General features: G+C 45.7%; 1 long non-coding RNA gene across 3 annotated transcripts in view; it reads right to left on the reverse strand.

The window, feature by feature from the left end:
- Positions 1-461: 461 nt before the first annotated feature.
- The window catches only part of Gm33562, a 70,555-nt gene continuing 52,183 nt past the window's right edge, over positions 462-18,833 (reverse strand). For all 3 annotated transcript variants that reach the window (XR_870924.1, XR_870923.1, XR_379631.2), the window contains exon 4: positions 462-553. This is a non-coding gene — a long non-coding RNA (predicted gene, 33562). The remainder of the gene's footprint in view (positions 554-18,833) is intronic.

Genomic DNA, 18,833 nt, shown 5'->3' on the forward strand with positions numbered 1-18,833 from the left:
AGTGGCTTCTCCACTACCACTCAGGACCTACCTACGCCTGAAGCACAGACACCATGCGTGGGTCACAGGGTAGGAAGCCAGCCTCTCTGCATCCTGGCCTTGTAGGCCATCAAAGCAGTGGCATCCATGGCAGGGCAGCAGCTGGATGCCCAGCCACTTCTCTCAACATGGTCCTGAACTTTCTCTAAGCTAAAGATGTTCTTCATTGCCCAGTTAGGGTAGAGAGAGCACAAGGAAGAGAGAATGGCTTGTTGTGTGGCACGGGGGACCAACAGTTTGTTCTTTCCAGTGTGGCCTACAGCACAGCACTTCCAGACACTAATTCCTGTTGTCAAAAGACCCTAAAGAGTGCATAAAGGCATTTGTTTATATACTCCCATTTCTAATACATAAAATAGACTTACTCTGTTGTGGTGGTGGTGGTGGTGGTTCTTCTTCTTCTTCTTCTTCTTCTTCTTCTTCTTCTTCTCCTCCTTCTTCTTCTTCTTCTTTTCCTCCTCCTCCTCCTCCTCCTCCTTCTTTCTTTCACAAGAGATATTTTCCCCTGCTCTGCCTTTCAAATGCAAGAGGAGAATGAGAACCTGAGGATCCCCAACCTTCATTCATGAATAATCATTTTTTTCCTTGTGCTTTTTTCACATTGCAATGCGTTTAAAAGGCGCTGATAGAGTGCAGACCTGACGACAAACAAGTCACGGGTGCTTTGAAATCATTTCGAGTCACCAATGTTTTGATGCCTTTTTTCCCCTTAAGCATGATGTCTTTCGTGTGAATAGTGAAAAAAAAATGTTTGTAGTAACAATTGTGGGGGTGGGGGGAGGAGGCATAGGAGGAAAAAAAAATAGAAATCCTGTTTGTGTCCATAGGTGCATTGCTGCTGTGAGGGGCTGCAATTTGACTTTGCACAAAAAGGGCCACTGAACAGAAGGTCAAGCAGCTGTCCATTTCCATATCAAAGACACTATCAAAAGGCCAAGAGGCAGTTCACCCAGCAGTCCTTTAGCAAACAATATTCTTCTCCCCTCTCATTTATGATATGTTTTTTATTGCCAAAATAGTTGAGCAAGAAGTTCTCTGGTTCATTTTCTCAGAAACACAAGTGGCTTGTGTGAGGTTGTTGGGACACGTATTCGTTCACAGAATTGGAACTTTTAAGTAATGAGGAACCATTTGAGGACACTGTTCAAAGGTTTTGCAGCAAGGTGACAAACCACAACTAAACCCAGAAGATCCAAGAAGCCCCCAGCTCCACAGTACAAATTATCACATCTGTGAGAGGAGAGCTTTACAAACACCTCAAGGATTCAGCCAGAGCCCCTTGCAGAAACAACGGGAGGAAACCACAGAACATTGGAAACTGAGACTTGTGCTGCTGGATCTATGAACTATTACATCACACCTCATGGGTGTTAGCAAGAGCCAAGCTTGGCCAATCCCTATTTGTCATGAGCCTGTCAGATTGCAACATGCCACAAAAAAGGAGGAGAACTTTGGAACCTTGGGAGATGGCTCAGTCTAGATGCTTCCCATCACAGGGACATGAAGACCTGAGTTCATCAGAGACCTTATCTCAAAAAGCAGGGTGTGTGCAGAATGATTGAGAAAGACACCTGAGCTGATGTCACTCTCTGACTCCCACATGCACACATACACATGCACCACACACATGAACACATATGCACACAAGTGACATGCACACACACACAAAGGCCAACTGGAATACAGATGGGCTGTCACCAAGGCCATCGCTCAGCATTGGTATGCTCTGTGAGCTTTGAGATGAGCAGGCCTCTGGCCACCACTAAATACACTAATTAATTAATGGAGATGGTTGGTGGAAACAGCCTTACTCTATGACCAGCCTATTGAGGGGATGGGGGCAGATTGGATCATGTGATCAGACCCACCAATGCAAGAGTCAAAGCCACATTCGCCCACTGCTCCCAGAAATGTGAGAAGAAGCTAAAGAAAGGTCCGGTGCTGCATGGATGCAGATGTGACACAAACAGCTGGGATTAGGGGAAAATCCAAGGTACAAAATAATTGCTTGAAATGAGTGGTCAGCAGACACCGATTATCATGACAGGAGGAGCATAGCCAGTGAGGTTTCGAGTCATGGGCCAGGCCAGATATTCAGGGTCTTAACGTTCCTGGGAGCTGTCTTTAAAAAGTCCTCACTTTGCCATCTTTAACCCTTTTCTCTGTAAAATGATACAAATGGCTTCTCAGTTTGTCCTTTTACTCCCACAGCAGCAGGGGACTGGATTGATCCCTCCCGAATGGCCAGTCATTAAGGGCTCAGAGCAGCCATGGAAATCACGTAGAGGTCAAGGTAGGGCAATTTCTTTGCTGCTGTGGCCATGCTTCCAAGGGGGAGGGATGCATTTATATGTAACAACTACTCTATTTTGAAAACGTGTCTTGCTATGAAGGAAAATACATTTACTTCCAAAGGTGCCAGCAGTTTTGAATTATGCCACAGAAATCTGATATAATTTCCATTTCCTTATTTCACCTTTAAAGGAGCCTTATTTAAATCATCGGTCATGTTTACAGGACCAAAAGGTGTCTTGCTTTCTTTTCATTTACATTTTTCCAAAGATGCTCTGTCTCCAGTGCTTAAGAGAAATGTCTGTGGGTAAGGAGACAAATAGAGGGAAAGGAAAGAGAGATGAGAAATGGGAGACAGAGAGGGGAAAGGGAAGGGAAGGGAGAATCTGAACTTGGTCCCTGCACAGGCTGTTTCAAGAAGCAACTTCGGGGAGGCTAGAGAACAGCTGAGTTCGGATCCCCATGAGTGTGTAATCCCAGCTCTGGGAAGAAGGAAACAGGTAGATACCTGGGGACCTCTGGCCAGCACGTCCAATTGCATCAGTGAGCTTCAGGTTTAGTGAGAAACCTTGTCTCAAAAACTATAGTTGAGAGCAACTGAAGAAGACTTTAGGTTTCAACTTCAGGCCGGCACACATGCATGCACTGGCCACAAACCCTGCTCCATGCAGGCTTAATGGCAGTGTTGGGGCATCTACCTTCTTTCTTTCGTCAATTAAAATAAAAATCAGGGACAGGCAGCAGCCTGGAAGGTGACTCCACAGTTAAGAGCTCAAGACCAGAGTGTGATTCCTAGTGTCCACATCAGGTGGCTCACAACCACCAAGTGTTCTGATGATCTCTTCTGGCCTCCTGAGGCACCAGCATGCATGAGGCATTCAGTCACACAGACATGAAGTGACAACTTTGGAATTCTGCTTTCTTTCGAAAACATAGAAATATTGTAAGAATGTGCTTTCATTTTAATCCCAGGTGTAGGGATGTGGGGCTACTTCAGACTGACCACAGCAGCTGACTATGATTTACCTCGTGCTCAACCAGAGGAGTGGTTTTGCCAGCTGTAGATAATTTCTGAGATTGTGTGACGTTTGAAATTCTGGGAACTTTCAGGGGATATATAAATGCCAGAGCTCTAGTAGATTGGTTGTTGGTTGGTTGTTATTTCAGTTTGTTAATAGTCATGCTTAAAGAAGGAAAGAAAGAAATTAGATTCAGGATATATCTATCTATCTATCCTTCTTTCCCTCCTATCTAGTGATAGGGAGTGAAACTTGGTGATGGGATAAATAACCCACAAAGTAGCAAAGACCAGCTAGCTACATAGATACACACATATATGTACATAAATTAAAATATTTTTTAAATCCTATAGGTCCTCCTACATTGCAAATGAGAAAAATCAAGGCTCCAAGAAAGTACGTGACTAGTGAAAAGCAAAGCCAAAAGAGACAGACACTGGAGTGTCTAAGCCAAAACCCACTGCCCAGAATCAAGACAGGGCTGCTTATGAGGTAAGGAAAGCCATCAGAGAAAACAACAAATCCCTCTCCTGTTTGTGATGGCATCCAAGAAACAGACTGTCAAGTAATAAAATCTGTAGCATTTTCCCTAACCCCATTGGTAAATTAGACACTCCAGGTGAGGCTATGAAACAGAGTAGCAAGGAATTGCTTCTCACTGGGAGTTCTGGCAGTTGGCCGCCACCCGTGCAAAGTCTAGGTTCACAGGAAGCAGTCCAAAGCTCTCTACATCGGGAAAAGAGCAAAAGGAAGAAGTGAAGAAGTAGATAAGAGTAGTATGGGGCTATGCTCAGATAGAGAAGCCAGGGGAACACAATGGGACTGCAGAACGCAGTACAATCAGCACTTGTCAGAGCCTGACCAGGCACCAGCTGGGTGAAAGGTAGAGTTAGCCCAGATTAACAAACTGGAGTAGTGTCCTAGCCTGGCTAGTTTGCAGTAACTCCAAGCCCTCTGGATCTTAATCCATACAAATGTCAGCGACAGATGGTTTTCTCCGCCCTTGAGACTCAGTCCATCAGCAGTGTCAGAAAGATGGCAGAGCTGACAAGATGGGGATACATAGGCTGTAATGAAAAGTATGCCAAAAGCTTGGAGCCAGTGAGGAGCCGGGCCAACAGCTATTGAATCCCCACTATGTGCCTGTGCTGTAGCAGACATTATATGTCGATTGCCTACTGCCTCCACCAGCAGCCCTAGAAAGTAGGTGTGATGATTCCCACTTTACAGTTGAGGAAACTGAGGCTCAGCGGTTAATTTATGAGGCGTGGCATACCTGGTTAAGGCAGAATCAAATAGCCTACCCTGCTTTATGCTCCTTCTCTTACGCTAGGCAGTTTTGTGTTGATGGTTGATTGTCAGCTTGATTTAGATCACTGGGGAGACACTTTTCTGGGTGTATTTGTGAGTGTGTTTCAAGAGAGATTTTGTGGAGGGAGGAAGACGGACCCTAAGGGTGTGAGTACCATCCCTGTGCTCTGGAGTCCAGGACTGAGTAAAAGCAAGCTGATACACCAACGTCTCTCTCTCTCTCTCTCTCTCTCTCTCTCTCTCTCTCTCTCTCTCTCTCTCTCTCTCTCTCTCTCTGTCTGTCTCTGCTTCCTCACCACGAACTTAGTGTACCCAGCTGCCTCCTATCCTGACTCCATCCCTTCCTGGCCATGTTAGACTGACTGCTCCCTCAAACCAAGAGCCAAAATATACCCCTCCCCCTCCCCCCCGTTAAGTTGCTTTTGTTATCTATTTCATCACAGAAATTAGAAAAGTAGCTAATACATAACATTGATAAAACTTTAGCCAAACTCAAAGTGTCATGCAAATATTAGCTCAGTGTGAGTATATAAACAATGTTTTTCATATTAGCAGCTATTTGGGTCCACAAGTCCCTGTATGCAATAGCCATGTGAATTAGTATCAATGGTGTTTCTCCCCGGGAAGCAAGCATCTGTACCTTACACAGTTCCCCCGTGGCTCCCATCATCACCATGCCATTAAATGCAGTCCCCAGATGAGGTATGAGCATGCTGGCCAAAATGGATATTCACAGCCTGAGAGCACTTTATGATTATCAAGGGAAAAAAAATGAATTAAAATCACACCCTGCTAAGTGCCACAGAAGTATTTTCAAATTAGCCTCGTCGCTGCTGCCTCCCCGATCCCTGGCATGTGGGCTGTACCTGCTGACATGTCCCTCAGGAGAACTAATATGTTCAAATGGGACCCAAGACAGATGATTAGAGTTTATTTTCTATACCAGTGACAACAGAAACAGGCCAGCTCTGTCAATGGGCTAAAGTGCTGTGGGCTTTCTTCCTGTCCTAATGAAATGTGTGCCTTTTCAGAGGGCCATTTCTATGATTTATAAATTCCTAGCAATGCTGGGAGAAGGGAAAGGCAAGGAAAGTACCCAGAGCACAAAATACAAAGACGAGATCATCTCTAGATCGTACGATCACTAACCTTATTCTTAACCTACTCAAGATAGGTACTTCTCAAATTTTGCACTCTTGGCATCTTGCTTGCCTCTCTGTAACCCAGGTTCCAAATCTTCTATCATGAACACAGACCTAACATGGAAGAAAGTATGAGTCTATTGGAAAAGAGCTGCTGCCCCCAGGGAATACCAGAGAAGCCTCTACCAGCCCAGTGATATATATTTCTAAACTACAAGGCAAAAGAAATCAATACATGAGAGCAAGCCATCATGATTGGCCTAGCATCAGGAAGCCATGATATATATGCTTCTGCATAGAGCCTCACGTTTCCCTCTTCCCAAAACTATGTCACACACAGGGGGCTAAGGAGGGCCTGAGGGAATACATGTTGTTGACATGGGTGTGTCAAGGACCCCAATGCCTTAGACTCACAGCAATTGGCAAAGTCTTTCCCCAGGCAAGGGAACTGGCAAAGCCTTCCCTCTGGGTCCATGTGTGGATGTTGACCGTGTTTGCAGCAGATGTACACCTTGGCTTTCACCCCCTGTGTGTTTGAAGGTTTGACAACCATTCCACTACAGAGACTGCTCCTACCAAGAGTAGCTAAACTTGCCTCTGTATTAAGCTGTGCATAATAAACTTCCTCATTGTCCTCTGTTTATAATAGCTCTATCTCCTTGTCGAGCTGCATACCATAACCCCACCTCCCTAATCAGCTGTTTATAAGAAATAACCCAAGTGCCCATGGTGCTGAATCTTTTCCATCAGAGAGCCCAGACCACTGGATCTCAGCTTTTTCTGTGTGTCCATGTATTTGTCCTTTCACTCCCTCGCCAGCCCAATCAGGTCAGTCAATGGGGAGGAGCCAAGCGAGGACCGGGCAGCTGAGGAGCAGGACCAGCCTCTCTGACTCCACAGGCCCTTATGCCTGCTCCTTCCTTCTCTGTGAGCTCCAGCATACTTGAAGAGCAGTCAAGGTCAAGGCCTTCCAGCCTGCCCAGCTTCAGCCTTGCCTTGTTAGAATTGTCAACCGAGCTACACCTTCAATTTCAGCACTTGGGAGGTAGAGGCAGGTGGATCTCTGAGTTTAAGGCCAACCTGGTCTAACAGAACAAGTTTTGGGGCAGCAGCCAAGGGTACACAGAGAAACCCTGTCTTGAAAAACCCAGAAACAAAAAGAATCCTCCACCTAATGCAGTATCAAGCCATAGGTAAGATGTATTGTACAGCAAAGCATACTTTATGAGCTTGGAAGAGGACCAGACAGGGATCCAGATTAGTCAGAAACCCTAACTACGCACTCATGTGGATCTAGGTACCCTAGCTTTGAAACTGAAAGGTGCAAAGGTAATAAATGTTTTGGTGTTCAGATGACCCGTGTTGCTTTTATTGCGATGGAGGGGACACATTCAGTACCATCAGTAATTCAGATGAGCCCTGAGCATCCCAGACAATAGGAATCAATTTGCCTAAAGAAGAGCGTGTGAGCTTGAGAGCCTAGTAATGACAGTATCTATCCATGGCTCTGTAGCAGGATAAAGGCGGGATTCTGCTCCATCCCAGGAGCACTGCGTTCAGAAGCAGGGAGAGTGAGGCTCCCTTTTCCACTTGCCAGGTGGTGAGACTGGAAACCCACCTCACTCACACCCAAATCCCAGGAGAAAGAAGCCGAGATAACAAGAAGCAAAATTCAGACCACTGGAGCCAAAAAGTGATGGTGACATGACCAACTCCTCATACCAAAGCTGTATGTAGTCACACAAACTCCCAGGCAGATAGCCTGCTCATCCCTGTAATGCTTTAACTAGAAGAGCTGACAGGATGTGGCCCATTCTACTCTTAACACCTATGGCTTCCAAACAGGGTTTGTCTTCACCAAGATCCACTAAGAGAAATCAATCAGGGGTTACCAACTCTGACTTCAGCTTTTCTGAGCCCTCCTTTTCTCATCTGGAAAAAGGCAAACTAAACAACTGGGATACGGCTCAGGTGGTAGGCTGCTCACCTAGCATGCATGCACAGAGCCCCGAGTTAGATTCCCAACACGGGAATAAACCAGGCATGGTAATGCATACCTGCAATTGCAGTACTGAGGATACTGAGCCAGGAGGCCCAGAAGTGCAAAGTCGTCCTAAACTCATCAACATAACCAGCCCAAGGCCACCTGAGTCTCTGTCTCAAGAAGGAAATGGGGACAGGATGAGGGAGAGGAGCAAGGAAGGATGAGAGAAAAAGGCAGTTAAACCCAGTATAATGTCTAATTTTCAGAAAATATTAGCTGCCTTCACAGTGTCGGTATAGAGATTTTTCTTGGTTATAAAAATCATATGAACACACCCAGTCCCAAAGCCTAGCTCATATAAAACAAGTCCATTTTTTCTGCTCCCCGCCCCTCCCCATCTCCATCAGACACACACAAACACATTCTTTTTCATCTGGTCCAAGTAGGTTAAAACAAGGGTAATTTTTCTCTGTTCTCAAAAGGTCAAAAGACTGCTAGGATCTAAACTCTACTGGATATTTTATCACAGGAGCTCAAGCAGGGCAGAAATGGGGTCTTAAAGTGAAAAACGAAAGGGGGCACAGGAGCCTTTGAGAAAAAGAAGTGGCTGTACAGACTCGTCTATCCAGAGAGATGGACCAGGGGGTCCACCTTCCCAAAGCCCTTCTTTTCCCCCCCACTCAACCTGTGAAGTGCACACACCTCTCATACCATAACATGGATAACAGATTTTAAAATGATTGAGGGTTCTCCTTCAAGGGTTGGGGAACAGTGTTGGCATGGGGCAGAAGAATGTAAGATCCGGCAGAAGGGGAGGAGTGCTGTGGAATAGTATCCTCCAAACACACAAAGCCATTGCACTCTGGAACTAGAAGCAGCTATAGTTACCTGCACAAGACCTGAACAGAGCTGGGCTTATCAACATCCCATCGCAAATGGGAACCCTGCCCTCCCTGAGAAACCATTAGCAGTTAACAGTTAGTAGAGGAGAATGAAGCATTTTCTTCAGTGGTGCAGACACCTGTAAGTTGTCCGTGCTCCTGTGAATAGCCTGCCCTTGCTCATGTGAGCAACTCTAGTTAAACTCACTGGGACACACACACATACTCATATACACACAGGGCTCAGGGCATGAGCACAGACAGCAAACACATAGCTGAATGACAAAGAATCAACCACATGGTGGGAGAGGCTGTGAATGAAGGACATTATGGCCATCATATTCAGACAGATGCATCCTAACTCTCATGATTTCAGCCATACCTGACTCTATTTTCGTCTCCAGCATGTGTATTTGTTTAATAACAAGAATCAATGGCATATTGCAGCAATTTTCATTATGTAAATAAGTTTAACCAGCCAGAATCTCAAGGTCCACAAAAAGTCATTTCGATTCAAACGTCCTAATACATCTGACCTAAAATATCCTGATGACAACCCAAATTGGCTACTTGATGTCACGGTGCAGGAAGAGTCATTCACCTGCCACCCAAAGGTTAAGTCCTACCTACAATGTGGTGTCCCTCCTTGTTTCTAGAACACACAACCCACAGGAGAGACTTTGAGTGTTGGCAGGATTTCTTACAATTAATTAAATTAATATTCTAACAAACTTAACAAATGAATAGTTTGTCACATTACTGTTTTGGTGGTTTTAATTCTAATAGTGTCCAAAAAGAGGAGACCAGTCGCTGCTAGGGATGACATTTAGAGAAGGTTGACCAAGAAGAGAAAAGAGGAAACTTTTTAGGGAGATGAAGCTACTATGTGTCTTCACATGAAGATCTGTCCAACTGTTGTTCCTGCAAACTGTCAACTTTTGTTGCTCGTAAAGTAGACTTCATTAAAACCCTTTTAAAGGGCATAATGGCTTTGTACACCAGAGCAGGGTAGGTCAAGTATGTTAGAGGGAACGCTGCGGCTACACAGAGGCAGAAGCAGCACAGCAACTCTGCCAAAACAGCTCTGTAACAGCCACTCCATCAGAGCACGTCAACATTTCTCAGAATAAATCCCCATCTGTCGACTGCCTGAGGTGGAGCTGTGTAATATTTAAAGTTCCCAGCACACGTGTTTCCTACAGGAGCCTTGGTTAACCCATTAGAAGTTAAGACACGTAGGTGGGCATCCCAGGACAGTCCACCAGAAAAACAAGGCAAGAAGTTTTAGTCATAACATAACTCTCCATAGTCCAAACGTATGGTATCATCAGAGCCTGTCTATATTTACCTGGTAAATAAAAAAATTGGAGACACCGAACGAATGTAGACACACAGAGCCCCACCTGCCACTGCACCATTCAGTACAGGAGGGGGAAGATATCCATAGACCTGCCTCCTGTCATGTCACACAGACAGGCTGTAGACCCTTAGACCTACTTGACACCACAGCACAAGGTGCACACAGAGTAGGTCAGCCAAAGTCCCACTGGCTGGGTGACTGGCCCACCTGCAGCAGAAGCCACTACAATGTGCAGGTGTGTGAAAGACAGATGGGAGAGAAAGAGAAGTGGAACTGTTTGAGCGTTACTGTTTGAGCTAGATTGAACAAGCATGTGAGTGGCCTTCTCTGTCACCTGAGGCCATTGTGAAGTCCACGCTTGTGCTGCCACTGAGGGCCACATTTGGATCCTTGACTATGCAGCTCATATAACCACTAGAGAACACAGTCTGAGCAGCCAGCTGGGACTATGTGCAGAACTGGCCTTGCCCCTCCCTAGCTACAATCCTCTGGAGAACTGGCCCTACCTGTGGTGACACTCTGAAAAGGAGGCCCTACACCTCAGCCAGGCAGCAGAGTAGAGCTGGCCCTAGTAGTAGGGATGTTCACAAGCTAGGGAAAGCTAACCCTGCCACTCATCTGCCATTAGGTGGCCTGGGCATGGGGTGATGCCCTCTCCCCCCTCGCTCTTCCCCAACTGTGATAGTCAGGAGAGCTGGCCCAGCCCCTTGATGGATCTGGTACTGAGTGAGCTGGGGGATGGGAGAAGCAGTGCTAGAAAGCTTGTCCCTGGTGGTGTGAGTGCAGGAGAACTGGAGGGGGCACTGACCAATTCAGCTACCACCCAGGCCCATATCCAGGACTTTGAGTTGGTCCACGCCAACATCTACCCCATCTCTGAACTGCTGGAGCACATGAATCCAAACCTGCAGGATCTCCATGATATGGGGAAACAACAGGATATCCAAGAAGAGTCCCAGTGAAGATCCAGCATTGATAGTATAACAGAAACCAGAGGCCTCAAACCACCATCAAGTCAAGCTGGTCATGAAGTTCTACCTCACAGGCAGCTCTTCAGCCTGCCCACTCTGCTCTCCGTTTGGCACTTCACACTTTGCTGACGAGCCCCTTTTTGCTCCTTTCCTGGCAGGCTGACCTTTGATTTCTATAACTAGCACTGTTAGGTCCCCGGTGCTATTAGCTAGCTGTAGAAATGTCCTCCCAGATGATGCAGGTTGCAGGTGTGAGTGGCTTGTGTCTGTACTGTTTCCCAGGAGACTGTCATGACTGGTAGACCAGCCTAAACTGAAAATTCCTGGGATGCCACATAGCCCTGTAGTAAGACTGACATCCCAGTGACCTCCATGGCTCCAAGCTGGAGCTGGTCTCCTCTTTACACCGTTATCTGCCCAAAGCTCCTTCCTCAGAACATTTCCAAATGGAGAGATGGCTCAGTAGAGCATTTGGCATTCTTCCAGAGGACCTGTGTGTGGTTCTCAGCACCCAAATGAACAGCTCACAACCACCTGTCACTCCAGCTCCAAAGAATCCAACACCCTCTTCTAGATTCTGCAGATACCCACAGTTACATGCACAGACATGCACAAACACAGAGATTAAAAAAAATAAACCTTTAAAATATTTCTCCTTCAATGACCTATACAAAAACATTCCCCATCTCAAGCTCTAGGGTGATCCAACCTAAGGTATCTATCAGGTTCACAAGGAATGACTTGCTTCTTAAGAACTCATTGATCATGCAACTCTGTGACATAAAGAAATGCCCTTAAAGCCTTTAAAGAAATGCCTCACTGTGTATATGAACTCCAGATGTTAGTCTGTCATATTGACTTGCCTTCTTCTTCCAGTCCCTGCCCCGAGACCCGTCTCTAACAAGGCTACTGCTGAGCTGCATGACTTTACCCAAAGCTGTGTTCCTTCATATTTCTGGATTAACTTCCATTCTTGTTTTGGCCCAAACTTCCTTTCTCCATTTAGCTGTTAGGTTTGTTCTGTGTGGGGAAGGAGGTGCAAGTGGAAGCCAGAGGTCAACTTCCCATATTATTCCTCAATTGCCATGCACCTTGGCTTTTTGTTTGTTTGATTGTTTGTTTGTTTGTTGTCCTAGGGTTTTATTGCTGTGAAGAGATACCATGACCAAGTCAACTATTATAAAAGCAAACATTTAACTGGATCTGGCTTATGTTTCCAAAGGTTTAATCATTATCATCATGGCAGTGTGCAGGCAGACTTGATGCTGGGGGAACTGGGAGTTCTGCATCTTGATTTGAAGGCAGCCAGGAAGAGGCTCTCATTCCACACTGGACAGAGCATGAGCATGGGAAACCTCAAAGCCCACTCCCACAGTGACACACTTCCTCCAACAAGGCCATGCCTCCTGATAGTGCCACAGCCTGTGAGCTAAGTATTCAAACACATTAAGTCTATGAGGGCCACACCTATTCAAACCACCACATTTGTTTTGGTTTGAGTTAGGGTTTTTTGTTTTCGTCGTTGTTGTTGTCATTGTTGTTACTGTTGTTGCTTTGTTTTGTTTTGAGACAGTCTCTCACTGTCGTGGGACTCACTACCACGATGGCTACCAGTGAGATCTCTCTTCCTCTGCATCCCTAGCTCAGGAATTATATGTGTCTCTGCCATACCTAGGTTTGCTTTTTTAATGTGGGCTCTGAGGATCAACTCAAGTCCTAACACTTGCAAGGTAAACTTTTTACCAACTGAACCATCTCTCTAGCCCTCCCCTGGTTTACTTTCAGACTCCGTTTGAGTGTTCCCTTCTCCTTGCACTGTTTCTGGTCCTTCTTCTCCTTCTAAGATAAACTCAGGCACCCTATCTTTCTCACTCAAGTGATGTCGTGTACATACCTCCGCCACTTGCCATGTGTTCTAGGTTACTACTGGAGTGATCATTGTTAGTTGCTACTGGGTTGCTTTGCATCCCCAAGCCCAACACTGCACCAGGCACAGAGCAGGTCTTCATAAATATCCTTCTGTCTATGTACCACCCAGCAGTCTTCAGATCTATAACCAGGGCACTGCCCTTTCTTCTACCATCTAACAATGCTACCAGTGCCTCCTTCAGTTTATTCCACTTCCTGACAAGCCTAATCTTTGAACAGGTTGTCTTCCCCAGGTACCCCTGGAGCACCTAAAGGGTATATTTGTAACCAGGGGTCAACTTGACTGCCACTTGGCCAGATCTGGATCACTTCTCTGGGCTTCAGTGCAGGTGCTTGGCTGAACCACTTAATGCCACCCACCTGAGAATTTAGTACAAGTTCTCCTTTAAATTCTCAACCTACTGTCTTATGTGGATGTTTGCTAACATCATGGAAATGCCGAAGAGACATGACAACCCAGTAGGAGACAGCTGCCCATTTTCCCAAAGAGATATCTCCAGAAAGCAGTGTGGTCAACTTGAATATATGGCTCCTAGCATATGAATGAAGTGATCAGTTTTGTACTTGAACCAGTGATATTTCAGACCAAGCATAGTGGTATATGCCTGTAATCCCAGCATTCAGAGGACAGATGCAAAAGGATCTCTGTTAGTTATGGCAAGCCATGGCTAGACAGCAAGATGCTGTCTCAAACAAGAACACAAGGCAGTGACATTTTTATCTCATGTGCATACACATTTTAGTTGTGCCGACTGTCTATGGCCATATCACCCTGAACATGCTGATCGACTCTAAATTACACCCGCAGAATTTAGTTAGAAATTCTTTTTATTGTTGTTGTTGTTGTTGTTAAATTTCTTATGCAATACATTTTGATTGTTTTTTCATGAAATTCTTCTTACTTGGCTCAGGATACGTGTAGTAAGCAAATACATCACAAATATGCTTAACAGAACCCAGAGGGGGCCTTTGCAATCTATGCCTCTGTCATAGTCAGGATTGCTATTGCTGTGATGAAACACCATGACCAGAAGCAACTTAAGGCGGAAGGGGTTTATTTGGCTTATGCTTCTACATCGATACTATATCACTGAAGGAAGTTAGGACAGAAACCCAAACAGGACAAGAACCTGGAGGCAGGAGTTTACGCAGAGGCCATGGAGGGGAGCTACTTACTGTCTTACCTCCCTCTGGCTTGTTCAGCCTGCTTTCTTATAGAACTCAGGACCGTCATCCCAGGAATGACACCACACACAATAGGTTGGGCCCTCCTCCGACAATCATTATTTAAGAAAATGGCTTACAGGCTTTCCTACAGCTCAGTCCTATAGAGACAGTTTTTCAATTGAGGTTCCCTCCTCTCAGATGACTTCAGCTTGTGTCAAGTTGACATAAAACTATCCATCACAGCCTCTTCAATCCCTGTATAATTCTGGTATTGACTCATTTATTGAAAGCCACAAAATCAATGAGTAGACATTCAGATTTTATTTTATTTTATTTTATGCTCAATTACGTTTTTAAAACCTGTGTATATGTGTGTGTGTGTGTGTACGTGTGTGTGTGTGTGTGTGTGTGTGTGTGTGTCAGTGTCAGAGTGCATCTTTCAGGAGTTAGTTCTTTCCTTCCATGTAGGTTTCAGAGATCAAACTCAAGTCTTCACAGCTAGTGGCAAGCATTCTTCTTACTCATTAAGCCATTGCATCAGCCTTAAGAATGAGATCTTAAAACATATTCCATAAAGGCAGGAATGTTGCTTTGTTAACTCTATATGGCCAGTGCCTAGAGTGAAGATCAAAAAACACTGCCTGTATGTTGGATTTATAGATAAAGTTTTATTAGAACACACCCAGGCCCTTCATTAAGGCATCACCTCTGGCTGTTTTGATTGACTTTGGCAGAGCTGAACAGAGTTGTAATAAAAGATGGTTTGTTGTGGATTTGGTCTAATGCTACTTTTGCCAATTAGGTCCCCAAAATTACATGGGAATCTGCACATTTACATATAAGACACTGAGGGACCCGGCCCCCTGTTAGTTATGATTAGTAGATAAAGTTGCTAGTGGCCAATGGTTGGGCAGGGAGACACAGGCTGGACTTTAGGACCCCCAGGCAAGGGACTAAGGAAGGAAGACCTGCTATGACTGGAAAAGAGTAAAGACAAGGCCTGAGAAGTGCAGAACAGAGAGACGGCCAACATGTAAGAGCCAGAGAAGAGTGCCCACACACACACACATTGGGTCTAGGGCAACAAAGATGGGATATATTTTAGTAAATAATAACTCAGGAATATTGGAGGGAACTGTGTTAGCCACGTGGAGGTTTGGAAGTGGCCCAGCCATTGAGCTGCTTAAGGCATATTAAAATATAAGGCACTGTGTGTGTGTGTGTGTGTGTGTGTGTGTGTGTGTGTGTGTGTGTGTTTCATTCAGGAACCCAGAACACTGGAGCAGGTAGCAAGGAATGCACACCACTGGGTTGATTTGAGTAGAGGTTAATTGGCAACTGCAACAGTGGGTGGCTTAGAAAATCTAAAATAGTCATTATCTGGCAAATGGTTATTGTCTTAGAGAAAAAAAAAATCAGCCAACTCATCTTGTAGACCACTGCCTAGCACGTAGGACGGCAAAAACTATTTTTGCTGACATGGCTACAATATAGAGCTCTATTTTCTGAAGGACAATTTAAAGAACAGAACTAGCCTTGCATCCTGTGGCAGTCATTGAATGTGGCATCCTCAAGCGCCCTCCATACCGGCCCTTCTAGTGACTCTTTCAGGCGCTAAGTGGCATAAGAGATGTTCTTATTCTTAAGGGAGCGTTTTCTGAGGCAGCTTACCTTCCCTCCACACCACAAACAACAACTCTAAAGACTTCGCTTCTCTCTTGTGTGCCTCCACTTTCCACAACTTGAATGCAGTGTTTGCCGAGCTTGCAGGTCAAGTGTTCGCTGAGAAAAAGTCCTGCAGGGGGGCATTGTGTGGCTTCTGTCCCTGGATGAGAGGAGGGCAGGAGTGTAGAGGGACTGAAGGGCCATGGACATGAGGCCTCCTGGGAGACCGAGGCTATAAGGGGACTTCTTCCTCAATGGCTTTGAGACACTCTCACTGGAGCAGTTGTGAAGGGCTCCTGAACTATGTTCTGTTCTGTGCTCAAACATGGCAGACAAATGTTTCTAATCTTGATATAGGACAGGGGCTCCTTCAGGAAAGATTCTGCCAGTATCCTGGGGAAGTGTTTTGTAAAGGTTTACATAGTTTAGCCCAGCTAAGCCTCTGTAGGCAGCTGCACTGCTGGATATAAAATCACCACTAGGAAACTGACAGGAAAGTGATTGTATATTCCTTCTTGTAGAGCAAACTTGAAATCACTTCCCTCTGGGATGAGGGAACCGATATCAGAGGAGTTGGAGCTGGAGCCTTTGATTTTTTTTTTTTTTTCAGATTTTTGGGTTGTTTTGTTTTGTTTTGTCATTATAAAGGCTCATAACTGTTCTCTCTCTCTCTCTCTCTCTCTCTCTCCCTCTCTCTCTCTCTCTCTCTCTCTCCTTTTATCTACTGCCACCTTGAAAGAGGGCTCTGGGCAGGGTAAGCTGAACCCCTTTCAATTATTTCAGAAGCAATTTGGGAAGGAAGAGGTTACTCTGGCAGTTTTGCCCTGGCCTGGAATATTCTTTTTTTATTATTTAATTTTATTTTGTAATTCATTTTTCACACTCCATATTACATTCCCCACCCCTCCCCTCCCACCCTCCAACTGCTCCACATCCCACACCTCCTCCCCACCACACCCATCTCCACATGGATGCCCCCACCCTCCACCCCATCTGACCTCTAAACTCCCTGGAACCTCCAGTCTCTTGAAGGTTAGCTGCATCATCTCTGAATAAACACTGACCCTCTACTTTATGTGTGTTGGGGGGCTCATATCAGCTGGTGTATGCTGTCTGTTTGGTGGTCCAGTGTTTGAAAGATCTCCAGGGTCCAGATTAATTAAGACTGCTAGTCTTCCTATAGGATCGCCCTTCTTCTCAAATTCTTTCAGCCTTCCCTAATTCAACAACAGGGGTCTTAAAGGGAATGATGGCTATGCTATGAGGGCTTTGGTATCCGAGCCTGAAGATTTGAAAGGGAGGGAAGGAAGGAGGGATGGAGGGAGGGAGTAAGAGGGAAAGGGAGAGAGGGATGGGGAGACAGAGATGGAGAGGGAGAGGGGAGGAAATAACAGGGAGAGGGGGAGGGAAAGGGGAGGGGAAAACAGAGGGAGAGGGAGAGAGAAAGGGAATAAGAGGGAGGGGGGGAGAGATGGGGAGAGACGGGGGAGGGAGAGGGGAGATAGAGGGGGGAGGGGGAGAGAAAGGGAGAAAGAGGGAGAGAGAGGGAGAGGGAGACTGCATGGTGAGAGGGCAGCCTTCCATGGAAGCCACACGAGGGTCTGAGTATGAGAGCTCTATAATACAGCCATGCCTTCTTCACGAAGAGGGAAATGTGTTGTTGGAGGTGTGGCCCTCGGTGTAGTGATGTTGAAAGTTGATGGATGTCCAGAGGTGGAGACATCACCGTCAGAAGGAATTAAGTAGTTCTCTTGAGACTACTTAGTGCCCATGAACATGTGTAAGAATAAAAACCAAGAATGGCCTCTGGGCTATCTTCTAGTCTCTTGTCTTACCATGTGGCTTCTCTCTCTGACCTACCATACTGCAGCTTCCACGATGCAATACAACCAAGACAGCCCTCCCCAGAGCCCAAAGAATGTAAGCCTGGGGAATCTTTAGTAAAACCAGTGTCCCAGTGTCAAGGGTCTCCAGGGGCTCTCAAGCTATTCTAGACCTAAGACCTAGCATGGTCTCACTCCTGCTCTTCCACCTGCTCTTTCAAAGGTCAATTTTTCTCCTAGACATTTTGAAGATTAGTTTTCATTTTTAACTATGTGGGAAGGGGGCAGGGGATATGCACATGTCTCGGTGCCCCAGGAGTTCATAAGAGGGAATTAGAGCCCCTGGAGCTGGAAATACAGGCAGCTGTAAGGGTCACCTGGCATGGGGACTGGAAACTGAACTCAAGTCCTCTGCAAGCGGTACTTGCTCTTAAATGCTGGGCCATCTCTCCAAGCCCATTGCCTGTATCTTTTCACACTCAGTCCAGATTCAAGCTTTCGCTCTGCCTTCTTCCTCCCTTGAGTTCTTTGAGTCCACTTTGGTCTCCTTTATACTGCAAACTGCTTAAGGACAGAAAGAGTCTTATTAATATAAAAAGGAACTTATTCTTTACCTCATATCTCTCCCTCCCTCCCTCCCTCCCTCCCTCCCTGAAAATTATATTTGCACTTAGTAGGTCTTCAAATATTTTGCATATTGTTTACATTTATGATCTCTTTATGGTCAGCACAATGGATTACTTCATGTTTAATCCATCCCTTCCTTGGAGGGCATGGCAGTCAAAGTAGCTGGTAAATTATGAATCTTAGAAGGCTGTATTCTCAGAACTCAGGTAACCATGCTTCATCTGGGTCACTGATGTGTCTCGGAAGTCAGGCAAACATCTCAGGTGAAGTCCACAGACTCATAGGAAATTCCTTGGAGTTGCATTTTGAGATGAAAAGAAAATCTCTGAGATGGTGTTACGTAGCCCTTCTCTGGGAAGGAGAGGAGAGAATGTGGCTTGGTCAAGGACACCAAGGTAGTTCCTTCTAAGAATTGTGGAGCCCCACCCCTTTCTAGTCAATCTCAGCCTTCATAATTAGCCTGAGGAGGTCAAGCCACTCTCAGAGGTGCCTAGAACACCTTTCTATTCTCTTCCAAGCCCTTGGGAGTCCCAGGAGCCTGGCTACCTGACCTGGCACCTCGGGCATCCTACCTGCTCCCGCCCCCACAGTCAAGCTGCACTAACCCTTTGTCTACTACCCCA

The sequence above is a fragment of the Mus musculus genome, chromosome 9 (assembly GCF_000001635.26).
Source record: "Mus musculus strain C57BL/6J chromosome 9, GRCm38.p6 C57BL/6J".
NCBI classification, from domain to species: domain Eukaryota; kingdom Metazoa; phylum Chordata; class Mammalia; order Rodentia; family Muridae; genus Mus; species Mus musculus.